Source organism: Homalodisca vitripennis, chromosome 4 (genome assembly GCF_021130785.1).
Source record: "Homalodisca vitripennis isolate AUS2020 chromosome 4, UT_GWSS_2.1, whole genome shotgun sequence".
Classification (NCBI taxonomy): domain Eukaryota; kingdom Metazoa; phylum Arthropoda; class Insecta; order Hemiptera; family Cicadellidae; genus Homalodisca; species Homalodisca vitripennis.
Window position 1 is genome coordinate 95519168 of NC_060210.1, and position 26727 is coordinate 95545894.

General features: G+C 36.9%; 1 protein-coding gene and 1 non-coding gene across 2 annotated transcripts in view; both read right to left on the reverse strand.

Annotated features, from left to right (window-relative positions):
- LOC124359811 (mannosyl-oligosaccharide 1,2-alpha-mannosidase IA) overlaps positions 1 to 26727 on the reverse strand; it is a 235170-nt gene that overhangs the window by 178563 nt on the left and 29880 nt on the right. The window lies entirely within an intron of this gene.
- Trnaa-cgc lies at positions 20325 to 20396 on the reverse strand. The gene has a single exon. It is a non-coding gene; the product is annotated as a tRNA-Ala (tRNA).

Below are 26727 nucleotides of genomic sequence, written 5' to 3' on the forward strand. Positions count from 1 at the left end.
TGTACGTTTGAAACTTATTAACGAATTCAAAGTACAGTTAGCCCGGAAATCAGTCTGACATATAACACTGATAACCCGCATCTTTAGGAACTACAGTGACGAAATATGTCAGAGGACATAGATCAATATAACGTAGCGTTATAATACAAACTAACATTGACTAGAATCGATGTTATGCACTTTCAAGAGATAAAATGAAACGGTTTATTTTATTAATACAAATTTGACGAAGATAAATACAGATAAATATTGCAACACACAGTTTAAGTCCATGTTGAACTGCTCCACTATTTGTATGATAATCCTTAAATCTAATTACATTTAAATTAACCCGCACTTAATTCACCGTTTGTCGAGGTTAAATTCACGCATACTTTTTTAGTTTTTCTTTCCATTTAAATAAATACGGTTTGCTGCAATTCGCTGGTAACTCCAATTTTTTTAAGGTAAATTTAATTACACAGCAAATACATTTTTTAAAGTTGCTTTATACTTTGCCAATTTCCTTCTATGGTTCAATTTAAATTTTGCTGAATCAAAACAAAACATTGATTCATATAATTTGATATGTTCTGCAAAGGTCCTTACAAGATTATTGAGGTCCCAGTCACATTGGACAATGTTAAATCCATCATTGTGATGGTTTCAAAAGTTCGAAGAAACTTGAAGAGATGACGTAACACACCTTAGTGACTAAGTACGGGTTAAAGTCGGCACAATACCTACCGCAAACAAGATTTCAACCGAGTCATGGAGTCAGCATTTTGCAGGTTTCAGCTTAAACGATACTGTAATAATACCATCTATCTGGAGGTAGTATAGTAGCCAGACAATAAAAAAGTCAATTGAATTAGATACGGACCTTACCCACCCGGGATCGCTGCCAAATTGATGGAATGGCGTGACAATAAACGTAACTTGTGGCAGGCTTGCCAATCTTTGTATCTGTGGCAGTTTGGTATACAACTTTTCTCTTAGCTAAATATTTACATCAATTTCTGTAATAATTACAAAGTACAAAATTATTTTATTATTTGGAAAAAAAAATTAAAAAAAGAGTATAAGGGCAGAAGATTTGTAACTTGTAGTATGGTTATCGTATGTATTTGAAGGTATCGAACGATGACCTTCTGTCTCTGACTAAACTTGTGCGCGAAGGGAATGCATTAGATGGCGACCGACCAAAACCACTGAGGCTGGCTTTGGCTCAGAACACGAGTGTCAAACACAAATACTTTGTCTATCACAGACGTTAGTTTAGCACTTTCTCTGACGACATGAAACATTTTTGATCATTCCAAGAGTAGTTGTAGGCATTTTATAAATAAAGTTATATCTTACTTGAAATCAGACCCAAGTAAAAATGGTACAAGATCCAGGTTTTCAATATGTATGTACATAGATCTCTGTGAGAAATGTCTATTTTATTCATAAAAACGCCATTTACAAACATTACATAGTGTAACTATTCACTTTGCAGGAATTTGTATTTAGGCCTGGTTATAAAACTGCCTAAATTTCTTTCTCTATGTATTTCGTACTTATAAAAAACAGTTTTCTTCTATTTTCCTTTAAGGAAGTTATTTTAAAAGGCTACGAATTTAAAATAAAAAGTAAATGTTAGCCAGCATTTTAAAGATATTGTACACCCTTACTAGCTATCCTTCCCACAAATGTTCATAATTTCCTCGTAGTTTATGTTTATGCTAGTGGTAATGTATGAAATGTTCTTAAAATAAAAAGAATTTTATATTATGTGTAAACGTGAAAGTAATTTAAAACTAATAATTTATTTTTCATAAACACACTTTGCCTGGATACAGGGTGGGGCAGAGGAATTTGCTTGTTTAAAATGAAACGAAATGTTTAATTAAACTGAAAAGAAAGCAAAGAATACATATATTTAAATTTTATTTTGACTTAGTTTTGAATATAGCATCAGGCAGATGGCATCCATTGTTGTCAATGCACTGCGCTGATCGGACTCAGTTTCGTTCACATTTTTCCGGCATATTACCCGCATGTTGGCGATGTTCTACAGCCAGTCCTGGGACTATCATTGTCAACCAGTGATTTGAGATGGCGACCATTGTTGTCCATGGACTACGCTGATCGGACTCAGTTTCGTTCACATTTTTCCGTCATATTACCTGCATGTTGGCGATGTTCTACAGCCAGTCCTGGGACTATCATTGTCAACCAGTGATTTGAGATGGCGACCATTGTTGTCAATGCACTGCACTGATCGGATTCAGTTTCGTTCACATTTTTCCGGCATATTACCCGCATGTTAGCGATGTTCTACAGCCAGTCCTGGGACTATCATTGTCAACCAGTGATTTGAGATGGCTCCCATACAAAAAATCGCAAGGGGGTTAATCAGGCGACCTTGCTGGCCAATGCAGGTAAACCCTTATGGAGATATCATGTCCTGGGAAGTGTCGCAGCAAAACTACCATTGACACTCGTGCTGTATGTGCTGTTACACCGTCTCACTTGAAGCACGCACTCCATATCCCACATCCATCTCATTGAGTGTTGGCAAGAAAAACTCTTGAATCACGAGGATGTAATGATGAGAATCCTCGGAAACCATCTGTTCATTACATTTAAAAACCCATGGGATAATTAAGTTTTCTTCAAATCATCAGTTTCTCTGAAGTTGTTTGCCCATAGAAAAATAGACTGCCGGCCAGAAACACAATCACAATGCGCGATACTCAAACTGCATACATTGCATAGCAATGATTGGGCATTCGTTTGAAAAATATGCTTCAACAGCAAACGCATGCTCCACATAGACTATGTCCAATCTATGAAACACAATAAACTGAAAGGAATTCAAATGAGCAAGTTCTCCTACCCCACCCTGTATAAAATATTAAAAACACGATTAGTATATAACTTTTAAGTTTCAAGTTATACGCATCAACCGTTTTTGAATTGCTACTTTTTTTAAACAAAAGTCCATTTAAGACAAAATATCTTTGTATCAACCACAATTATCAGGCGTTGTGCCAACCACTCGCGAAACGCTTTGTATATGTTGTAACACCTAGTAAATATCAAATAGAGTAAAGTAAGAATAAGATGAATCAAAAACAGATATTTTTAAATGTTGTGTTCTTCGTATGCATCAATATTTTAGGACCCACAGTAGTCTGTATACACGTGTAGCGGTATCTCAGATAAGCACCACAGTAGAATGAAACTCGGCGGATCTGAACTTTGTACTTTACCTGATTTACTAGCAAAGTTGGGTGAGCCCGCGCTGATTAAGGAGTTCCCGTCGTGTTGTTTTCTTCTCTCACGCTTCATCGAGTTCGACACATCAGAGCATATTATGTATCTATATGAAAAACCCAGGGAAACTAAGGGGATTTGGAGAAAGGTAATGCGAGTTTTTGGTGACGACTCATACGGACGGTCATAGGAAAGTAGTTCCCAGTAACTCTCGAGTTTAGACTCTGATGTCGGTAAGGCACAACACTAATAGTTGTTTTCACTATGGTTCACTAAGGTTTGTCTGTGGGCGTTTTCACATTAGCCGAGACAAGACCGACATGATACCGGCCCGTTGCAAACAACCATAAATTTGTATTTCCTTTCACAACAGATGGCAGTTGGTAAGTTTTTTGTTATAGCTGGACGTATTTATAACAGAAGGTTGTATTTCAAGTAATTGTTATAATCGGAACCAAAACACGTAAAGCGGAAAGACAATTTTGGTTTTAAGTAATTAATAACGTACGGTATTCATAAGGCTCCGCAACCTTATTTGAGAAATTAGTTTTAGATAAAAGCACGTAACATTCTCAACGACAATGCCTTAACGTTGACTTAGTGTTTAACTGTTGTAGTCCCTATTGTCTCGCGGTCACCAACATGGCCGCTCGGATCGCATTGGTTGAATGGCCGCGTTTAAACTACTGAAGTTGGTTTATAAACATTTTTTTGTTAAACACGTTTAACAAAACTTTTGTTACGGCAAATTTAAAGAATAAGTTTAGCAAGTTGCACAGTGTAAACGTGGTTATTGCATGTAGTTTCATGCAATCGTTCAGGCAGCGGTTATGAAGTATGAAGATAGTCACTCACCCCCCCCCCCCTTAACCACCTTTGAGAACATCAGCGATCTCGTCTTACAAACAGAGAAGATACAGAATGTAATTTTCCCTTGAACTCAGGAGTGTTTAATTATATCTAAACTTTTAAGTATGGGTTCCTCATTTAATCTCCGTTTAGAGACATGATTGAATGGCCCCATCTGATCCTTTCCCTATCTCTGGAGCACGCTGAAGGCGTGTGGAAATAAATGTTAGGACTCACTGGAACAACACGACCATAGCGCGATGTAATTCAAGGTCGTGTACTACCCATAGACCTAGTATGAGTATGGAGATATAGAGATCCCGATTGCATTATAACTCGCACAGCACTTCTGGAGTTAAATACTATTTCAAATCATTACTTGACAAATATGGTAATAAGCAGAAGATTGGGGTCATAACCCCCCGCCCTCTCCATTCCAAGACTTAAAGCAAATTATCGTTAATTCCAAAATAATAACATTTTATTTAACAAATACGCATCTCCTCGGTCATGTACAGGGGCGGCGGGTCAGACACATGATCTCGGCCCGGTGTAACGATGTAATGTCGCGAACGGACAAAGCCAAAGCGGAGAGGCCGAGGACGTGACCATAGGACGACGCCGGTTTTTGCCACCTGGACATGACATAACAGCATTCCGCTACCTCCTTTAATTACCCGGGGAATTTACCGAAAACGAGAGACGACTGAGAGCCGCGGACCGCCCGTTATTGATGGTGAGGCCGAAGCCACTCCTCATCTGTGACGCCCCGCACAAAAACCGTGTACGCCATTGTCCGCGCGGCCGCTGCCCGCTGCCGTCTCGCGAGCGGGGAGGTACCAGACTCATGCCTGCGACGTCGCATAAAAATATTATTGATTTACAGCGTCTGCTTTCGCTTTGTTTCTCCGATTTCTTCCTCTCCCTCCTCATCGCAACGCGGTCTGCACAGAGCGAACGCTGCCACTCTCTGTTTCACTGCTTGTATCGTATACATTTGTAATCCTCTGTAAGCTTTTCTTCCGCTGTTACTCTAGAATAAATCGTACCGACCACAAACTTTGCTTGTCAGCTTCCGATCGGTTTATTATCGATGATTTGAGTCATAAGTATCAGTAGTAGTCATGACACTACAAATTACACATCCTTAAACTACTTTATAATAACTGTCTACCTGTAATACGTGTAGTTAAACTACTGTTCAGTAACCGTCTAACAGTCAGGTTAACACCTGAGACCGAGTGAACTTACGTAGTCCAACACCACAGCTCGTGTACTATGGCGTCTGCCGCATTCAACGCGTTAACACGCTGCAATAGTGCAAATGATTATGGTCTTATCACGCACTATTATAAGAGGTCATCCCAGTGTATCCTTATCGTCACAAAACGTACTGTTTGGCAAGTATGATGTTTTGCTTATATTTCAAACTACCTTCACTTGTAACCCGCTGGAACATGCAAGCGTAATCCCGAGGAGGCAGACATTCTTAAAATGAACGTCTTAAAATGTAATAATCATATGGTGAAGCAGTATCAAGTATAGAACAAAACTAAAACAGAGCGAGTTATGCGTGAAACCGATCTCAGGGACTAAGACAAGGGTGATCGCCAGTCAACGAGAGTCGCGGTGTAGCCCAAGGGCCGGTTGACCCGCGATATACGGCCTTTTAATGGCAATAATTACCCGGAGCTGGAGCAAGTATTATGACGCCATCTGGCGGCTAGGTATAAACTAATATTAATTGACACAGAGTTATACCGAGCGGGCCCCAGCACGACTGAGGGTCAACGCTCCTCGCCCCGCCCGGCGACCGCGACACCACCGCACTTTATTGGCAGACAAGCCTTCTTCCAGATAATTTAAGGAGGTGATAAAATACCAGCTGTACTCCCCGAACCATGTGACGTTTACGATCAGAGCAAAAATTACAATGTGTTAGAATTCACGGTTTTTGCAGATCATGGTCTAGGGACCTTGATACATCACCTTTTCATTGTCAATTCCGTTTATATAAAGTTATATACGAATAATGTAAGTGGCCAAACTTAAAAAAAGTTACCAAAAATACGTAATACCAGATATTACATCATTTTAGCGCTGGTACTAAGGATGAATTCATGTAAAATCTATTTCCACATCGATAAAGTTACAGTCTTCAACCTGTATACAAATTTATAAGGATAATAATATTTATATACGATTACAACTAAAAGTTACAATAGCGGGTTTGTAACTAAATTATGGTTTCCAAACGTATTAAACGCTGTTTATCTATTCAGAACAATCTGGACAATATTGTTTGGATGAATTTTGATTGTGAACAGCTTTTATTCATTTTGTTAATGGGTGACTTTAAAACAGCTCCTGTTAATAATTTACACACAAAATAAGCATCACATTGTCACCAAGGCATAAAGATTTGTGGCTGCGTAATCGAAAGTAGTAATCTGCCTCGCATCAGCTGAACTGATGACAATCGTGACACAATTGGCACAGGAAGGCGACATTTGGTATCCTGTCCTGAGCTCGTTGTCCTGTGTCAAGGACTGCCGCTTATGTGTTGCAGATTTGCCATTGAATGGTCACATCAAACTTCATGATTTATGACAGGGTGATCGCGGCTTTATTAGTTGCTGGGTATGCTGTGGTAAGGGAGCAGTTGTTCGACACTAAACTCAAGGTGGTACCATCAACCGTTATGATGTGGTACGAACACGGTGGTTGCGGCTTTATCTGTTCCTGGGTGTACTGTGGTAAAGGAGCAGTTGTTCGACACTAAACTCTTGGTGGTCCCATCAACCGTTATGGTGTTATATGTACACGGTGGTTGCGGCTTTATCTGTTGCTGGGTGTACTGTAGTAAGGGAGCAGTTGGTCGACATTGAACTCATGGTGGTACCATCAACCGTTATGATGTTGTATGTACACGGTGGTTGCGGCTTTATATGTTGCTGGATTTACTGTGGTAAGGGAGCAGTTGGTCGACACTAAACTTGTGGTGGTCCCATCAACCGTTATGACGTTGTATGTGCACGGTGGTTGCAGGCTTTATCTGTTGCTGGGTGTACTGTGATAAGGGAGCAGTTGGTCGACACAGAACTCGTGGTGGTAACATCAGCCGTTATGATGTTATATGTACACGGTGGTTGCGGCTTTATCTGTTGCTGGGTGTACTGTGGTAAGGGAGCAGTTGGTCGACACAGAACTCGTGGTGGTAACATCAGCCGTTATGATGTTATATGTACACGGTGGTTGCGGCTTTATCTGTTGCTGGGTGTACTGTGATAAGGGAGCAGTTGGTCGACACAGAACTCGTGGTGGTAACATCAGCCGTTATGATGTTATATGTACACGGTGGTTGCGGCTTTATCTGTTGCTGGGTGTACTGTGGTAAGGGAGCATTTATTCGACACTGAACTCATGGTGGTACCATCAACCGTTATAATGTATGTACACGGTGGTTGCGGCTTTATCTGTTGCTGGGTGTACTGTGGTAAGGGAGCATTTGTTCGACACTGAACTCATGGTGGTACCATCAACCGTTATGATGTGGTATGTACACGGTGGTTGCTGCTTTATATGTTCCTGGGTATACTGTGGTAAGGGTGCAGCTGTTTGAATCTGAACTTAGGTGGTCCCATCAACCGTTATGATGTTGTATGTACACGGTGATTGTGGGTTTTATCTGTTGCTGGGTGTACTTTGGTCAGGGAGCAGTTGTTCGACACTGAACTCATGGTGGTCCCATCAACCGTTATGATGTATGTACACGGTGGTTGTGGGTTTTATCTGTTTCTGGGTGTACTTTGGTCAGGGAGCAGTTGTTCGACACTGAACTCATGGTGGTACCATCAACCGTTATGATGTGGTACGTACACGGTGGTTGCGGCTTTATATGTTCCTGGGTATACTGTGGTAAGGGTGCAGCTGTTCGAATCTGAACTTAGGTGGTCCCATCAACCGTTATGATGTTGTATGTACACGGTGGTTGTGGGTTTTATCTGTTGCTGGGTGTACTTTGGTCAGGGAGCAGTTGTTCGACACTGAACTCATGGTGGTCCCATCAACCGTTATGATGTATGTACACGGTGGTTGTGGGTTTTATCTGTTGCTGGGTGTACTTTGGTCAGGGAGCAGTTGTTCGACACTGAACTCATGGTGGTCCCATCAACCGTTATGATGTATGTACACGGTGGTTGTGGGTTTTATCTGTTGCTGGGTGTACTTTGGTCAGGGAGCAGTTGTTCGACACTGAACTCATGGTGGTCCCATCAACCGTTATGATGTATGTACACGGTGGTTGTGGCTTTATCTGTGGCTAGTTCGACTGTAATGGGGGAGCATTTGTTCGACACTGAACTTATGAAGGTCGCATGAAGAGTCATATTAATGTTGTATGTGACACGTTGGTTGCGCAATTTTTGTCTAGGGCAAGTTGGACTGTGATGAGAGATAATTGTTTAAACTGATGGTGGTCGCGGAATCTTTAAAAACTTTGCTTTAAGTCTTAATAATGGAGTTTTTTGTTTAATTACGCTCCCTTATCCCACGAAATTCACCGCTGCGTAAGTTATTGCAAACGATATGTATTATGCATGTTTAGATTTCTAAAGAAAGCCTAAAAAAAATTATATTATACTCTTATCAAGATTAAATTTTGAGAAGTAATTTAGAAATGCATTCAGGGACTTCGGATGGCTTACTTTATTTACAAGGTCTATATTTTCGAGTGATTCCGTATTGATTCTGAGAATAGTGAGGGGAGAAGGTGTAGGAGAAAATTCTATTACAACAAAATAAAACAGTAGCTTTTGCATAGCCCTAAAAAATCGGTGTCACATTTTATTAGCCAACCGGTTTTCTAAAATTTACAAAAAAAATCAAAATTTCAATCAATTTAAATCTTATCAAAATAGATTTGTTTTTGTGTTAGGTGTGTTTAATTTGTTGACGAGTTCCTAACGTATCATGGGGCCGCTAGGACAATTAGAAGTGAAAAAATCTTGATCAATGTATTTAGAATGAGTGAATGAAAGATGAGAGATAATGAGATTTATTCCGAAACAATATAGACTTTACAAACAAGATTATTAAGGAATATAATCTAACCACATTAACAAGTTGCGTGGTTAAATAAAACTAAACAATAGACAAGGAAAGGTCTGATAACAATCCGGTTTTTCTGAAAAGGACTTGATGTGCAAATCACTGCGGTATATTGAACATTTTCTCACTACATTTAACTAAAATTAACCTGAAAATAAAAAACATTAACGTTGATAAGAGTACAACTTAATCAATTTAAACTCTAGTCAATCTTATATTTAGATACAATGTTTCAATATACATAAAAGACTAATATATTGAAGTCTTTAAAATCATCTATTTTTAAAATACAATTTATATAATGAAAATACTATCTTGACCTTTTAGACTAATGAAAATAAATATCAAGATTCTACAAAATGTTTTGTTATATTGGTTACTAATTTAAAGAGAAATACAATAAAATAAAATAATTGTTTATAAAGGGGACGAAGTTTAGTTTGCAGATGAGAAAAAGAAAGAATTCAGTTAAGAATATTTTAGACTAATCTGTTGTGTATGATATCTATCTGTTCAGTTTGACTAAGTAACCAATTAGCTATAGCATTACAAAAGGAATTTAAGTTTTAATTTTTTTTTAATTTTATTTGGAATTTGATTAAACAAATGTGGACCCATGTAGGAAAACGAACGGCTGAAAGCTAGTTTATTAACTTTGGGTTTTTGGAAAAGACCTCTTGGCAAACTTCTTGTGACGTATTGTTTTTGTTGTTCAATATTATTTCTATTTCCACTTCTTATAAAAAATAATCTTCATACTTTATAAATAAAAATATATTGTATAGGAAAAGTTTTTAATTGTTGGTAAAGAGAGTAAGAAGAGTGTCGCCTTTTTTCCCTTAAGATTAAACGTATAAAAGTGTTTTGCGTTACTCTAATATCGTCTGTTTTAGTTTTTGGAGCTGCTCCCCAGCATACAATACCGTACTGTAATCTAGAGTAAATTAGTGCATAATACAGATGTAACAGCTTTTCGTCACAAAAATTTCTCAAGATGTAAAGTATATTTAAATGTATTACGGATTGGTTATTTTTATATAGAGCAGATATCTGATATTTTAATTATAATGACGCTTGGAATACAATATCCTGTATATCATATGACTGCAATATACAATTATTATTATTATTGTTATTATTTTCGTAGTTAACAATATCGGTTTTTACACACGCACAATCATTTAGGCATAGAGCATTTCATCACGTACTCTATGTAGCCATGGACGGTCACCTCAGGATACACAGTTATTGTTATTAATGAGTACCGGCTCTAGCCTATTGGCTGTTTAAGGAAATCCACATCAGCTGTATGACTTTTTCTATTATAGTTATAACAAGATGACCACTACAGTTGTGACTTTATATGACTATAGTATTAGCAAATAGTCACTGCGGATGAGGCCCTATGCCGCAATCCCTATTTGCTAATACTATATGCACCGATCATCCATTCCCATTTGGGAGTGCATTAAGAGGTCAAAATTGTGGGTATTACCGCCCTTCCTATCAGTCCTTCCGACCTATACCGATTAGTTACAATACTAAAATTCCTTTTCGGGCTACCAAGTGATAAAAAGGATGTGATTAAAAGCACAGATGGCTGAAGAAGAGTCGCTATTAATTAAGGAGAACGAAGAGCGTCCCGCACGACGTGCACGGGTCAGAGCATAGCACGACCGGCGGGGGCAGGGCCTCAGGCCCCGTACGGCACACGAAGATCATGGGACATGACTCATGTCACTAACGTTTACGGTTTTGTTCATTCCACTTATTAATTCGATTCATTTCCCTAAAACAACAATATTTCATGTATGTAATGTTAGCGAAGTCATCAACAAATATTTTAACTATACCTCGACTGCAGGCCATCACCGCTTAGTTGGTGGTAGTATTTCCATATTTTAGCATCATTGTATTATGTTGGGCTTTGTAACTCCTTTTAGTCTTAATTTAGTATTACGGATATTACAGATGCTGTTACCCTTGTTAAAAGCTTCAGAGTTACATATTGTCAGAGTATTCATAAAATTAGCTTTTTTCAGTTAGGTAAACATTGTATCACAACCGTCCTTAATCTAACTTAATCATTCTCGCTGACAATGACCCACTCAAACATACATGACCTCATTCTAACTTCTCTCTTACAGTTTACAGGTCCGGATATACGGTTTTGTGAATTGTTGTGCTCTTAATTGTCCCAACGATTCATCATAAACTCGTCAACAAAGTAAAATGCCTTTGACACCAAAATGGCTTTAAACTAAGCTTTTAATTCTTTTTTTACATTTTTGTTGCTTAACACCTTCAGGGAGACTGTTGATTAGTCCGACACCAACTTGAGAAGGCAAATTTCTGAAAACATTTGTTCTGTATTGTTGGACTCTAGTCTCATGATGTTGAACATCCCCGCCTCGAACCTCTGATCTGGAGTAAAGGATCACCTCGAGAATATAGAGACAGGGCAAAGTCAGCAACCCTAGTTCTCTAAAACCATCTCTGCACGACTATCTGGCTCTCAAACCCAAAATCACTCTTAAAGCTCTTTTTTGGAGTCTGAAGACCCGTTCCAATTTGTGTTTTGCACAATTACCACAGAGTAAATTCCATATCCTAGATGGAGATAGGTTAGGCCAAAATAGGCCGTCTTCAATACTCCGATGGAGCAATATTGAGCCAAGTTGCGAAGAGCAAAAATACCCTATGCAATTTTTGCACATGCGTGGTCAACGTGATTATCCCAAGTCTGATCCCGATTTAAGTACATTCCAATGAATTTTGTGGATTGTGTCTCCTGGAGTAGAACATCATCTACAAACACTGAAGGTTTTGTTTCAGAATCTTGATTCCTCAATGCAAATTTTAGGAAATTTGATTTTGATTAGTTTGTTTTCAGGTTTATTTAAGAGAATATTGAATGCAGGAATTCAGTTCAGAAAACGTGATAGTTTCCAGGTCCTGAACTATTTTGGCCTTGACGCAGAGAGTCGTATCATCCGCATACTGAACCACCTTTCCATTTTGGATTGATCATTTTGGATTAAACCTAGTTAATCATAAGATAAGGTGTGTTACTAAACCTTGGAGGTCAGTCAGTCATCATAACCTAGTTTATCATAATATAAGGTGTGTTACTAAACCTTGGAAGTCCATTTACGTAAATGATGTGAACCAATCAACAATATTGAGTCTGGACCATGGATAGATCCCTGTGGTAATCGATGGGTGATCTTTGCTTTTGAGGATACGGTGTCCGAAATCTGCACACACCGTTCTCGGTCAAAAAGATAAGACTCGTTCCATTTTAAAGGCAAACCCCGTACAACGCACCTTTCCAACTTGTGCAGCAATGTTCCATGTACAACTTGCTCAATGAGGTTTGTTACAGCATCTGCTACACAATTGTTTCTCTTAACCCAAACTGAGTGAAACTGAGAATTTCAAATTTTTCCAGAAAACGGTTGAGTTGTTCAAGAAAGATTTTCTCAAAGACTTTGCTCAAGACTGGCAGAATTAATATCGGACGGTAGTTGCTGATGAGCAAGGGATCGTCCTTTTTGAACATTAGAATGATTTTTGCTGTTTTCAATTTTGATGGGAAGATTCCAGTTTGCAATGAACAGTAGTTGACCATTTGTGTTAGTGTAGTTATTATGTTATAAGTAGTCATTTCAACAAGGAGCGATAATAACCTTTCACTTGCACGTCTGGGTAGCCAATGAACGGCGGTGGGAGAACCGCATTGACATTTAAACGACCGCGACAGTCCCGCCCCTAGTGGCTACCGAGCAAACATGCGTGATGCATAACGTCCCGTGACGCGATGCAAAATAGTCACTTCAACAATATATAAAATGGCTGAAATTACTTTTGTAAGCCTCATTTAACGAATACGAGTTGAATTTAACCACCATAACAGTACAATTTTTTTATACACACTACTCGATTACGTAATCATTAGTACCTTGTATTTTAGTATGGTGACTTAAATACAAATAGTAACTCACAAGTTTTAATATTTATTAGTCAGTTCTCAGGATTTTGGCTATTTCATACTCTCAGCATTATTTTACCCTACAACTAATTTTTAAAACACCTGTAATATACGTTTTCATGTTTTTTTTCTATTGTTAATTAAGTATAACATTTAATCACATTACAAAAGTAGATAAATATAGGTTGAAAAGTATTCTAGTGTACCATTAAACAAAAGTAATATTTTTATGTATCTAAGCTATTACAGCTCTTGATGTAACACAGCTTTTTCTGTGGTTGACTAAGTTATGTCGACTGACTTCCAATGTTTAGTAGCACGGCTCATCCTGTTATTAACTATGTGATGAAGAATGACCTCCAAGGTTTAGTTTGGGTGTAGGAGTTCTGCAAAATCTAGGTCTTCAATTGGCTTAATTTTTTACAATATAAAAAGAATATACCTTTGGTTTTCTTTGCCGGACAATGGACCAATTTAAGGAAAAAATTAAGAAGCGTAGAGAAAAAAACTTAAATAACAGAAAAAGAGCTATATGCCATTAATACGCCTATTCTGTGATCAACTAGGTTATGATGACTGACCTCAAGGTTTAGTAACACACCTTATCTTACGACCAACTTGGTTATGATGAGTAACCTCCAAGGTTTAATAACACACCTTATCTTATTGTCAACTAGGTTATGATGACTGACTGACCTCCAAGGTTTAGTAACATACCTTATCTTATAATCAACTAGGAACACACCCTATCCTGTGATTGACTACATTTTGTCGACAGACACCAAGGTTTACACAGTTATGTGGCCAGTAGGCTCAATGGCCGGAGTTTGTATGAGAATGTGTATAAAAACTTATCAATACCTTAATGACATCCGGGTTGCTTGGGAAACAGTTTGGGACTTCTAGATTTCTTAAGACAACCAACTCCAACTTTAGGTTATCTAAGCACTTTTAGGCACCCTAATTAAATCTTTAATAATATTCTATATACAAATATTGTATATTGTTGTGAAAAAAATAAAAAATCAGTATACTCTAACTAATGGCACTAAACTCACAAATTATATAAAATATTCTTTTAATAAAATCGCAAGTCAATTCTAAATGTTTTACATTATTTTCAAAGTGTTTTCAATTACATTACTACAAAACTATAATTAATTACGATCTAAATTGGTATAAACAAAACAAAGATATTATAACAAATAACGATTTCAGAAGTTAACCTTATAAGAAGGAAACGATAAAACATATTGAAAATTTTAGGACAATAAATGGACAATCTATGTTCATATCAAGACCGACAATTAATTTGACTGTGACTTCAGTGTACTAGGATGTTTCTATTTACTTAACAGAAAGTAAAATACGCTTGGCATAAGTATCTAAGTTATTCTTAGTATTTGATTTTGAAGGATTTTCATTGTGAGCTATTTACAGCCGAAAAAGAGCAGATACAATTTTTTATCATCCATTTATATTTAGGCAATTAAGATTCCTTATCTTTGAATAATTATACAGCTTTGTCAATTACTGGGCCTACTCCTTTATTCAGCGTCTCGGCCCTGAAATTCCCGTCACTCTGTTCCGGCCTTGCTTGGGCTGTTTTCCTGTAAAGTTTAATAGAACCGTTCCATTTTTATCGAGAATTTGTTCGCATTTGATATCCGCACTTTGCACAGTAATCATACACCGCCTTTCCAAGCGGTCCATTTTGAAAGATTAAGGAGAAAGACTAAGTAAAGTAAACTACTGTGACTTTGCTCAGTTCTCTGTAGGACGCATCACTTTCTAACTGAACCACCAAACCAGTGGTTTTGTCCCTAACACAAATTATAGGATTGAGAGTCATGGAGGTAGGTAGATTTAGGTAGCCCCCGACAAATTTTGCCAGCGACATACTGGAAATCCAATAATCGATTTTTTAGACATCTGCTTGAGGATGCACTGAACACTTTTCGCATTTTTTGTTTTGTTTCCAATATACCTAATATTGTAGAACTATGTAAAAGTACACACAATTGTTGCTTTTTGTCGCTTAAAATCGTCAAAGTATGTGGTCACAGGAGACTGATTATGCAATATTTATGTTTTACAGCCTCTCTCTTGATGTCAAGGCTACGCTTGAGAACCAGTTTCACCTAGCCAGCAAGCGTAGCACAGTTCAGATAAGCGTGTTGCTCCAGCACCTCAGTGAACAATCCTGTACTTGCACGGTGGGTGCCTTACCGTATTTAAGTACGTAAATCTCTTTACTGCATTTCAATGAACACATTTTGCAGCACAACTTACACAGTGAGTGCTTCAACGTATTTAACAAAGTCAATCTTTTTATTGCACCTCTTTACTGCACCTCAATAAACACATTCTGCAACACAACTTAAACGGTGGTTGCTGTAACACATTTAAGTACGCCAATCTCTTTACTGCACCTCAATAAACACATTCTGCAACACAACTTAAACGGTGGGTGCCATAACACATTTAACTACACCAATCTCTTTCCTACACCTCAATGAACACATTCTGCAGCACTACTTACACGGAGGGTGCCGCAGCGCGTTACCTACCCCAATCTCTCTCCTGCAACTCAGTTAACACATTCTACAATACAACTTGTGCAGTGGGTGCCGCAATGCACTTATCTACTCAAATCTGTATAGTATTATGGAACACAAGATATTTTTAACGAACTTCGAACGAGCGCAGACGAGCACAACGAGCCGACGCTCGGCAATTAAACTCGGCGATCCGGTACAAAGGAGTGCACCACGACATGACAACAGGTGGTTCCCGGGCTCTAATGGTCCAAAAACCGCGGCGGCGGCGGCGACATACCGGGGATAAGGATCTGGGGACAAAGCGGCGACCGCAAAAAAGTATTTAGCCGGCGAGGACACGCGGGGGGAATGTTTGTAGAACATTAACAAATTGAGACACAATGGCATTGCTGGCGAGACACGCTGGCAATTAGGGGACAAAAACGGGCCAAAACACGGCACAATGGCCGGGCTGCGCCGCGAGCATACGTCTGCAATACAGATGCGGAACTGTGGAGAATACAAACTAAGCATCTCGCAATACACGGAGACCGTGTATTCTGGCGTACATTGGTCCGGGTACGTGTATTCGTTTCTACATCGTAACTGACCGCTAAACGATAGGCATTTGTACGTCCATTGGTAGATAATTGTATTGTATTGGCCAGGTTATTCCTTCACATTGAGCATGGCCGAAGTATGTTTTATTGGTAACATACAACTGACACCTCGTGTTAAACATTTTCTTTGCTGTCATGAAAAAGATGACTACTTCAAAAGCACAAAAATATAAAATATCAAGCAAAGGCTCTCGACCAAATATACTATACAAACACAAACAATTATTGTACTGATGGAGATGGAAAGTTTCCAAACTAGCCGACAAGACAAGTGACGAATACGCTGCGAGCACAACAAGCAGGAGGCGCATCGCGCGACGTTGCTGCATTCTGTGAGCGATCCACACAACTACGACCGCCAAGGTCGAGGCTAGAGGACACACAACCAACCATCACCTTAGACACAAATTGCTCTGTTTGCAGTGTAACAGGCATGCCGCCTGACTAAACTAAGCCTGACCCACATTGCGGGCTTTGATGACGACTGTATAAATTAGCCAATTGACCAACACTTCCGGACACTAATACGGGCTTCACGCTAAAATTTTGTGATCCTCAGTGTTGAACTGTTCAGGATCATATCTAACAATCTCCGCGACTGTAAAACCCTTCATACTTTTTTTACTTCGGATCAGTATAACGCTCTGTAAGAAAGTATTTTACAGAACAACTTATGAAACGACCGATACGGAATTCCATTTATTCTTGATAGATTTATTCATTGTGTCTCTATATTAGACAGAAGAGGATTTCAAAGTATGAGAATACATTAATAATTTTATAATAACTTAACTATACATTCTTTGTTTGAAGGTTATTTTTGACGATGGAAGGATTGTGAAGGAAACAGGATTTTTCCGGATATTTGCCATTGATCAGTGAAACAAGAAATCAACTTACTTTATTTCAGAAAACAACTTTATTAATTATACACGTAGCATATAAAACATATCTAAAACTCAATTTATGTACTTTGCGTCGGTTACTCTTTCTATACCTTGTCCACTGGAAGAGAAGGGTCATGAAAATGCGGAAAGCCATTGATGTCATAAGATATAGCTTTAGATTTAAAATTACTTTGCAAATGTTTACTTCACAAATTGCTCTACACGATTACTGCTATCAAAGCGCATCAACGTAGTATTACAAATTTGGTACATCTTGATTAAGTTTAACCAAAATTGAACACTTCCAAGAGGAACGGTGCCTGAACTTAAAAATAACCATCATAGAAAATTGACTTGTTTGGAGAAGGGGCAAATTTCAGGAAAACGCCAAACCTGGATGCTTCGCTTAGGTTTCAAACAACATTTCAAGCCATTTCATCAGTTTCACGTGTTATGAATTCACATTTTAAAATGTAATCTGATGGTACTCAGTTGTTTAAATCATTAAAAATATTTAAGGCCACCATAATTACAACGTAATCACTAACGCTCAACCAAATCCCACAGAGTGGACATGCAATATCATCGAAATAGATGTTGTATACATAGAAACGAAGTATGTACTGTATGTTTGGAAACAAGGACCGAAAATTCTTCAAATGGCTATACCGCTAATTACAGAACACTTTTTCAAGTACTAAAAATGTGTCTTTGTCTATTAAGTGCCGGTAGATATGCGCAGATTTATATATCTATTGATGGCATCAACTAACACGCAGATTTACTTTTCCTAATCTATATCAGTCGTGGTTTCCTTCCAGGATTATCACCTAATCAATTTCAGTTGTAATAAAAAGTATGTACAATTTCAGTTGCGCTGCCCGCCTTTCCACTCTACAATACACATATCGGACTAGGGGAGTTTATCGGGCGATTTTGGGGGAAACCTACACCTTCCCTCCTCACCACAGAATCCGCGACTTTCTTCGACGTTCAGTTTTTCTAATTCATTTGGAAATCAAACTATGCAGCACTTACGAATAATTCAAATTCACCTCTAGCCTATAAGCGAAATGTTACGGAATAATTCTTCAACATCCACATCTAACTAGTCTTAAGTTGATGGCAGGTGGTTCCTTGGAGCAATTAAAATCATTCTAGTCAAAGAGCGTTCTTGTACTGTTGACCGGGCCGGACTGTGATGGAGGAAATGTCGGTTCCGCTCCGGCAGCCAAGGTCGCCTGCGCTCCCATGCTACCGTCCCGTCGTCGCCATGTCGTGGACTTGGAAATACCAGACAGATCTTCCTTCTACTGGAAGTTCGAAATTGCAATTAATATATATATATACATCGAACCAGTGCGATGTTCTCTTACATCGGGCATAACTACTAAAGAAATTTAAACTGTCCCTGAACAAGGATTCAACCATATGAAACAGGCAATAGAACACTAATTTAAATACTATCAGCAAGATAGCTATATAACAAATTAAATCAACTGTAATAACTAGATAACAGTCATGATTAAAACATTGTTATGATCTGTATTTGTGTAGGGGCAGCAATCGAATAAGAGTTATGTCATACAATGTCTCAAAAAACATAATTTTAACACTTGTTGACTACTGACAGCTTACTTTTCTGCTAAAAGGCTGAATTTAATAATGATAGTTCCACTCAACATGGTTATCAAAAAATAGTTAGTTTGAAAATAAGAATTTGTTAATCTTCAATCTTGGACTAAAAGAAAATGTTATAAATGGCTGCGCACCATCATAGATAAATAATATTACTCAAAATTGAAACTTAAATAGTCGGGTTCTACACCATAAGAAGGGGAAAAAGAAATTACGAGTGACATATAAAGAATGTATTTAGGCACTAAAACTTATAAAATGCTAAAAAAATTTAGAGTTAGGTACCTTGGAATTTTGTTATAGTATTATGTCAATAAATTAACTTGATCTAATTCATTGTTTGCTATAGATCTATTTAAATTGGACACTAATGAGGCAAATATTCATTAAGTAATACTAACCAATACCATTTTATTAATGTTGACCACACCAGTGTGTTTTAAATCATGGAGCATTCTTCTAATGTACAAAAGAATTTAAATCTGTATTAACAGATAATTTTAATTATCTGTTATTAACTACAACTTAAAAGTGTCACAGTGACAAAGTAGTTATAATTTTTGACGTGACAACGTCTTAAATTAGGTTGCGGCTCGGAGTCACTCATGAAAAAGTGTAACGCCCGGTAACGTTACGATGCCCGTCCAGTGGGTCCGCCGCACAGGACCGCACGGGATAAAGCAGATAACTGTGGGTCCGCCGCACGGGATAAAGCAGATAACTATGTTTATTCGTGAAAATGTGGAGTGCTTAGATTCGTCATTTACAACAACTACAACAATAAAGGTAAATAATTGTACACTGATATTTCATTATCGTAAACTATGATTGATTGATTAATTGTTAGATTGACACAAAAGTTGAGAAACTGAGTTTATAGGTTATGTCATACTATTGACAAATGTTGATCAGTCGATTGAGAAGAAACAGCGCGTATTTCTAGTCAAACATTTAAAATAACAAATTATAACCTCTAACCTGTCATAACAGTGCGACCAAACAAACGAACTAAACCGACCAATCACCACGCGCGGAGTTTGAATTTAACTGTGTTTAGCAAGAATTTCAAATTCCAATTTTAGTAAATGTTTTATTCAACTTTACCATTTACAATAACAAATTTTAATTAATTTCAAATTATGTACAATGTTTTAGTAAACAAAATATATTTCTATAGTTAAAATTTGTGCAATTCTTATTTTCATTCAATTCTTTGTTCCTATTGTGCAATTTAATAATATTCATATCAATAAATATTCTACCGAGAAAAAGACGTTGTCACGTAAAATATTCGCCCGTAAAACCGACTTTACAGGCAACCATAATTTTTTTTATATTGGTATTTCAAAGGCAATTACAAAAAGATTATTCACAACCCAGTGATATAATTGTTATAGAATAATATTCAATACTTGTACAAGTGATGAGACGATGCAAAAAGTAAACATGGAGATGCTGGGATTTGAACCCAGGACTTTCAGCATGCGAAGCAGACACTCTACCACTGAGTTACATCCCCACCTTGGCTGACAGATGTTGTACAACGATCAGGTCCTAGCAGACGGGTTCTACATGATATTATGTCTGGTACCTTTAACATTTGTCATGTTTACTACCTCGCATTCAGTTTATCTTTTGTTTCTCTCAGCTCAGATTTATAAATAGCAATCATAGTTCTTTTAAACTTTTGAGTTTTTACATTTTCCACTCAAAGTTATTTAAACGCGGCCTACCTCCTCCTCGTGATTACGACTACACTTTAATTTATCTAGGCTACTACTCGAGAGTATTGGCAACAATTCACACAGTGTCCATAAATTACCCTATACTTCATTATATGGTTTGTCAAGTACGTGAGACAAACGTACTTGTCAACCAACGTACTAAGCTAAGAATCTTGCTTAGTTTACTATGTTGTCTGTCTTTTTTAGAAAAAATTATATTGTATTGAAAAAAGGTATAAAATTCAAAATCTAGATCATTGTCGTTCTCTACACTTCCTACAAAATATGTTTTTATGCTTTTAACCAAATGCCATTTCTTAACACACTATTAGTTGTTTACACAATTTTACTAGTGCCTTTTAACATTTTCAATTTGTTCATTAGATCAATAACAATATTGGCTGGTAATTTAGCTATAAGAAGTAATAATCAGCTGAAAATGTGAGTAATAACAGTTTTAACTTATTTTATTTTACTTAAGAAATTCATTAATTTCATGAGAGTCAAAATATAATAGTAAACGTGTGTTAACCGATGGATAGTATGGTTAAAAAGCGGCATTTGATTACAACTCATAATAATGTAAACACATTTTGTAACCAGTGATCAAAATGACAACGATGACCTACTTCTCCTGTTACAAGTAACAATCAGCCGATTATTAATCAGTAGTTAACCAACATATTAATTAGTCGATTAGTTTACGTAAGTGGCAGATGGTGCTAACCAAAGCCTTTACCCCTTCTTTACCAATTGTCGTTCGAAATAAACTTGACATTAAAATGTTGATCTAAATGTCCATATTTTACATAATACACATTTCATCAAATCCCCGCCTATGAGTTATTACAGATGAATAACCGCCATTTTGAAGACTGAGATACGTTTCCGACACATTTTTAAATGGGTATAAAAATTATAAACAACATTTTTTGCAACGTTTGAGCAATACAAAATCTGTATACACTTTAGAAATATATATTTGTTAAAAGCACAAACAGACAGACAGGCGGTAAACTCAGCAAGATAAAACTACACCTTACACAACATTTCTTACTTATTTTGACCTGACTATTCATATGCTTGAGTTTGATAGCGTAGTTTATGGCCACTCTGTATTAAAGTCCAAATAATAAAATCCCAATGCATAGTTTCAATTGTTTACCTTATGTATTATTTATAAAACAGTTCAGGGGTGTACAAGTTTTAAATCAAATTGACATAAAGTTTGGTATTCACACTTAATGTCACAGAACATTGTACAAAGTCAACAATATATAACATTTTGATTATTACTTCTGAAACATTAATTCCTTTATTACAACATGACCTAGTTTTATATCCATATAATTAATTAAAATGCTCAGTTCAACAACGATACATTGGTTTGATAAGCAAAAAGCATTGTATATTTATTTACATTTTAAAGAATTTAATTTACTATGATAGAGTTCTTCAATTCAATATACTGGAAATTTAATTTAACTGAAACATATCTAACTTATATTTTGCTAGAAAATTGATTGAATATTAATTGGCCTTTGCCAGTATCGCGTGATTAACCTATCTTATCATACGCTATACATTTCAAACATTAGCGCCTACAACATATAACTTTCAAGCTATATTTAACACATCTCAAGGACTAATTTTGACGCTTGTTGAGAACCTTGGTGAGTGGAGGAGTTTCTTGAAGAAATTGGTGAAGTTGGTTAATTCAAAATTATTTGTAATTGTATTTGAATGATTTACATTCTCATACAAAATTTGACACAATGTTTTGTAATTTTTTGAGTACGGTCTTTTTTAAATGTCTTTTTTGCATTGGCATCTGGGGTAGATTTGGTTTTAGTAATTGCATACTCTTTGACATACTTAAAGGTTTATCACCACAAATCTTACAAAGATCTGAATTTTTTGGGCATTGTTTCTATGTCTGCAACATGTATTAATATTTTTCAATTACACCCAATGACACCTTGGATGTACCTTAACTTTGATATCAACTTTAGCAAGTTATATGAAACGTAACAGTGACTCGTTATCTCGTACTCAACAGTGCTTAAATTTGTCAATCAGTATTACGTGCTTAAATTTAAGGACTTCTTTAAGCTTTATTTTCCAAAAGTTCTATAGGAAGGAGCGCGGCGAGAGGACCGTTCTGTGAGATTTGAATAGAATCTTTAATCTAGAAAAAAATATTTCCGCTGCATATTCTTTCACTCATTATGTGGTTTTATTTTCGTGTATTACAAACATCTGTCCACCTCCGATCACGATTTTCATGGAACTATGTTAACAGTCCAGTTTGCGCGTAGTAGTATTTATATATATATAGTACATTGGTCTGAATGCATATTGCTGATGCTAATTATACACATATAATTCAACGCGCGCATACTAACACACACACACTGTGACATCGCCCCCAAAACGCAACGAGGACCCCGGGTGCGCCCCACCCCCCAGCATTGTTATGCACGAATACCGACTCGCTCTCAGACTCGTACCGGTTATTTATCGCCCGCAATTGCAAATTTCGTCAGTCATTAACCGCTATTCCTGTGTCCCGATCGCCTTAGACAGAAACTGATTTGTATTCATACGTTTATGTCTGTACAGATGCCTGCCTGTGTAGAACGATATTTACTGGTTTTTTTTTTTTTTTTTTTTTAATGTATTTGTGTATAAAAACCAGAAATCGCTTGATTACCGGCGACTGTGCTCATATTTCTTGTTGTTTAAACTTCCCTTCAAAGTATGACCGAGAATATTAAACCGTCTTTGTTCAGGGCGGTGTCGGGCCGAGGATACCACCAAAATGCGACTGGAATGAATAAATCATGGAAATTAATTTTAATTTATTTTCTTTTAATCGTTTCGCTTGCACCACAAAAATTCAAATCGCTTCATACAGAACAATGTACAGTTGAATAATTCATTTACAATAAACAACACTAACGTTTAAATCGATTTACAAATTTATTTATAAATTACTCGTATTTAGGATGATAATGCGAACATATTTTTACTACATAAGAAACATTTAGATGCGAGTCTGACATGCTCTCAGAACCTGTAGCCACCTCTCTGAAAACTACAGATACCCGAATTTAAAGGATAACCACAAACTAACTAATAGAGCTGCAATAACGGGAGTTACATGTAAAGTTCTGGTTTAAATGTTTTGGCACCTAAAAACGTAATCTACGATCAAATTAGTTTTTCTCAAAACAAACTTGGGCAGCCTGAGAGTTTAAACCAACAGGCGCCGGCCGCGGCATATTAACAAAACCTGATCAATTAAATGTGACAAACATTACATATATTAAATAGTGATTAACAGAAATTACACGTCCAGAATAGTGACCACCATAATGAGACCAGCGAGGAATGAGACTAGTGCCTACGTTTATGAAATTTTGTACCAACTTTTATTTATATAATTCTAAAACTATAAAATCACAGAATCAATAATAGTTCACTTATACATATCTTGTATATAAATTTTGTCTAAATCGGATCACTAATGTGTGAGTAGGATAATTCAAAGTTGCAAAGTGGTTGGAAAGCGCCAAAAACGGGTAGGCACCTTTCCGGTTGTTCCCGACATAAAAACTTAGTTATTGTTTGTAAATTTAGTTTATATGTATAAACACAGAAATAAAAAACTGAACTGTAATGTAACTAGTATGTGGTAACTCAAAGATTTACTCAAACAATTCTACCTTTTAAAATAATTAATCTGTTTGATTTACATATTTTTCGCTTGTATTCACACAGACAGTCAAATCGACAATAAACCGACTGATAAAAGACTATTTAATTTTGTTTAAAAAAGTCAATTGTATTCATTTGGGATGTAGACATTACACTATCTGCTTATTGCTACCACAGTTGGTGAAAACGATTAATTAAAAAACGCCTCCAAATTATATGTAGTGTACGTCTGATTAGATGTCTCAAGATGCGCAAGAGCCAAAGTAGATAAAATACTGAAATATATAATGACATTATGAAGCGATGTCTACAGGCTTGAACAACTTGAACTGCATTGGCACACGATTACGAGTAATATACCAATAATGTATCCGGTTGCATTACGTTACATCATAGTTAAACGACGAACTAGCCTTCGCTCGTTGGCAAACAAGTATTACAAAAAGGAACTTGAAAATGTAGCTACCTGATATCCACAAAGATTATTTTAATAAAAATGACAACTAACTTACTTCACTATAACCGAAATAAGGGGTGTATATCGCATAACAACACATCAGTATCACTATTTACAAACAAAATCGTAACTGTATAGACTAATGTGTAGCGCTGAGTACAATCGATCATAATGTACCTATTTTAGGCAATAACTATGTAAGAAAACAAACGTGAGATAGTAAAGAAAATCAGAGCTCCAGGTATCATTGTGTCTTATTGTAGACGCATCTTGTTACTGGCAATAAAAAAGGGGATTTTATGATGTGTTTGAATATCAACAAAAAGAATTATTTCCTCAAGGGTCTTTCATGTTTTCAATTTTAATTTTAACACTTACATCTAATATTTATAATTTTTCTTGAAAATGTAATTTATTATTCCTCTTAAATGTTCTTCCTATGGTCTGAATTTCGTTCACATTCAACAACTGATTTATTTAAATTTAAATACTAAACATAATTATTTTGGTGAAAATATAACCATTTTAAACTAAATGGAGTACCTTGATTGCGATTAATATTGTTACACAGTTTTGTAACCCACAGTTCTCTTCTAAAACACGTAGGACAAGAATATTTTTACCAATAAATTTCACATTTCTACATTGTTTTTGAGTTCAATTTGTCCGCGTTTCACCACAGACATACTAAATGAAGTCCTTACTCGTGTGCAATGAGTCAAATTGACACAGCATTGTCACATAATCAGACTGAACTGCCTTGAACACAAGTAAATTAACTGGTATACAAGTATACTGAACCAACGACTGTTTACAAATTGTACTCGTCTTTGCGTTTACATGTTAGCGTGTACAGGTTAAAAAATTCACTTTTAAAAACTGGATCATTTATTGAACTTTCTGAGACTCAGTTCCATCAACAGTTATCTTGAATATCAGATTTCCAGACAATTATCAGGGCTGCAGTTATTTTCTAATGTAAAAGCACCATCCTTCAAACAAGATTTCCTAGTTTCTGAAAATTTGTATATTATGTTAATCCGTACACGGCGAGTACTAAAGGCCTACATCATAAAGTGGTACCCGAGGAACAAGACGAAGGTAATAAACCGACACAGGAATTAGAGAAGAAGGTATTTGATAGCTATTACTGATATCTCGACAATGTAGAGGTCCGGAATAGTGAAGATCACGGCATCCGTCAGAGATCCCGTTATGGCCAGTTGGAACCAGTTCACACATAAACTGTGCTCGTTACAGAAGTAATAAAGAACAAGGGAAACTCACGGTTCTGGAGTCGCTACCTCTCACTACCTGTCACTCACCTGCAACAGACAGAACAGTCTCATGTATTACAAATACAAACTCATCACAGACCGCATCGCGGCTGAGGCTAGATGATTGATGTCAGACGGATTGTAGCGCAGGATCTCGAGATTCGTGGAGAACGCCGTAATACCAACAGGTAATACAGATCCTGGAGCTCGACAATGTACGAGTCTCAGAGAGCACAGTTGTAGCCGCGTTTACACCCGAGCTGCAAACATAAATTGGCGACTTTTCTCTGAAATGTTTAAAAGAACGCTTCAAAACCACTGCAACTTCTGGTGGTTGCAGGACGATTTTAAGAGTATGCAACTTAAAATCTGGTCTCCGATAGAAGTCAGTAACGATCAAAGCCGATTGCCACCTTTGGTCGGCAGTGTGAGTTGCAGTGCCCTGTGATTTCGCAACTAATTCCGTTTCCTGTCCCTTCTGTCTGTTTCACTTAAGTGTCTTTCTTGCAAACTATACGTATAATACCAACAAATACAAATTACAAAATCGTTTCTAGACATTCCAAGTTTTTATGCTGACATGGCATCTAATTTCTCCCGTCAAAGGATCTGTATTACCTCTGTTAAGCGCTATCCCTATGCTTTGCTATTGCATGTAAAGGTGCTTCAGGT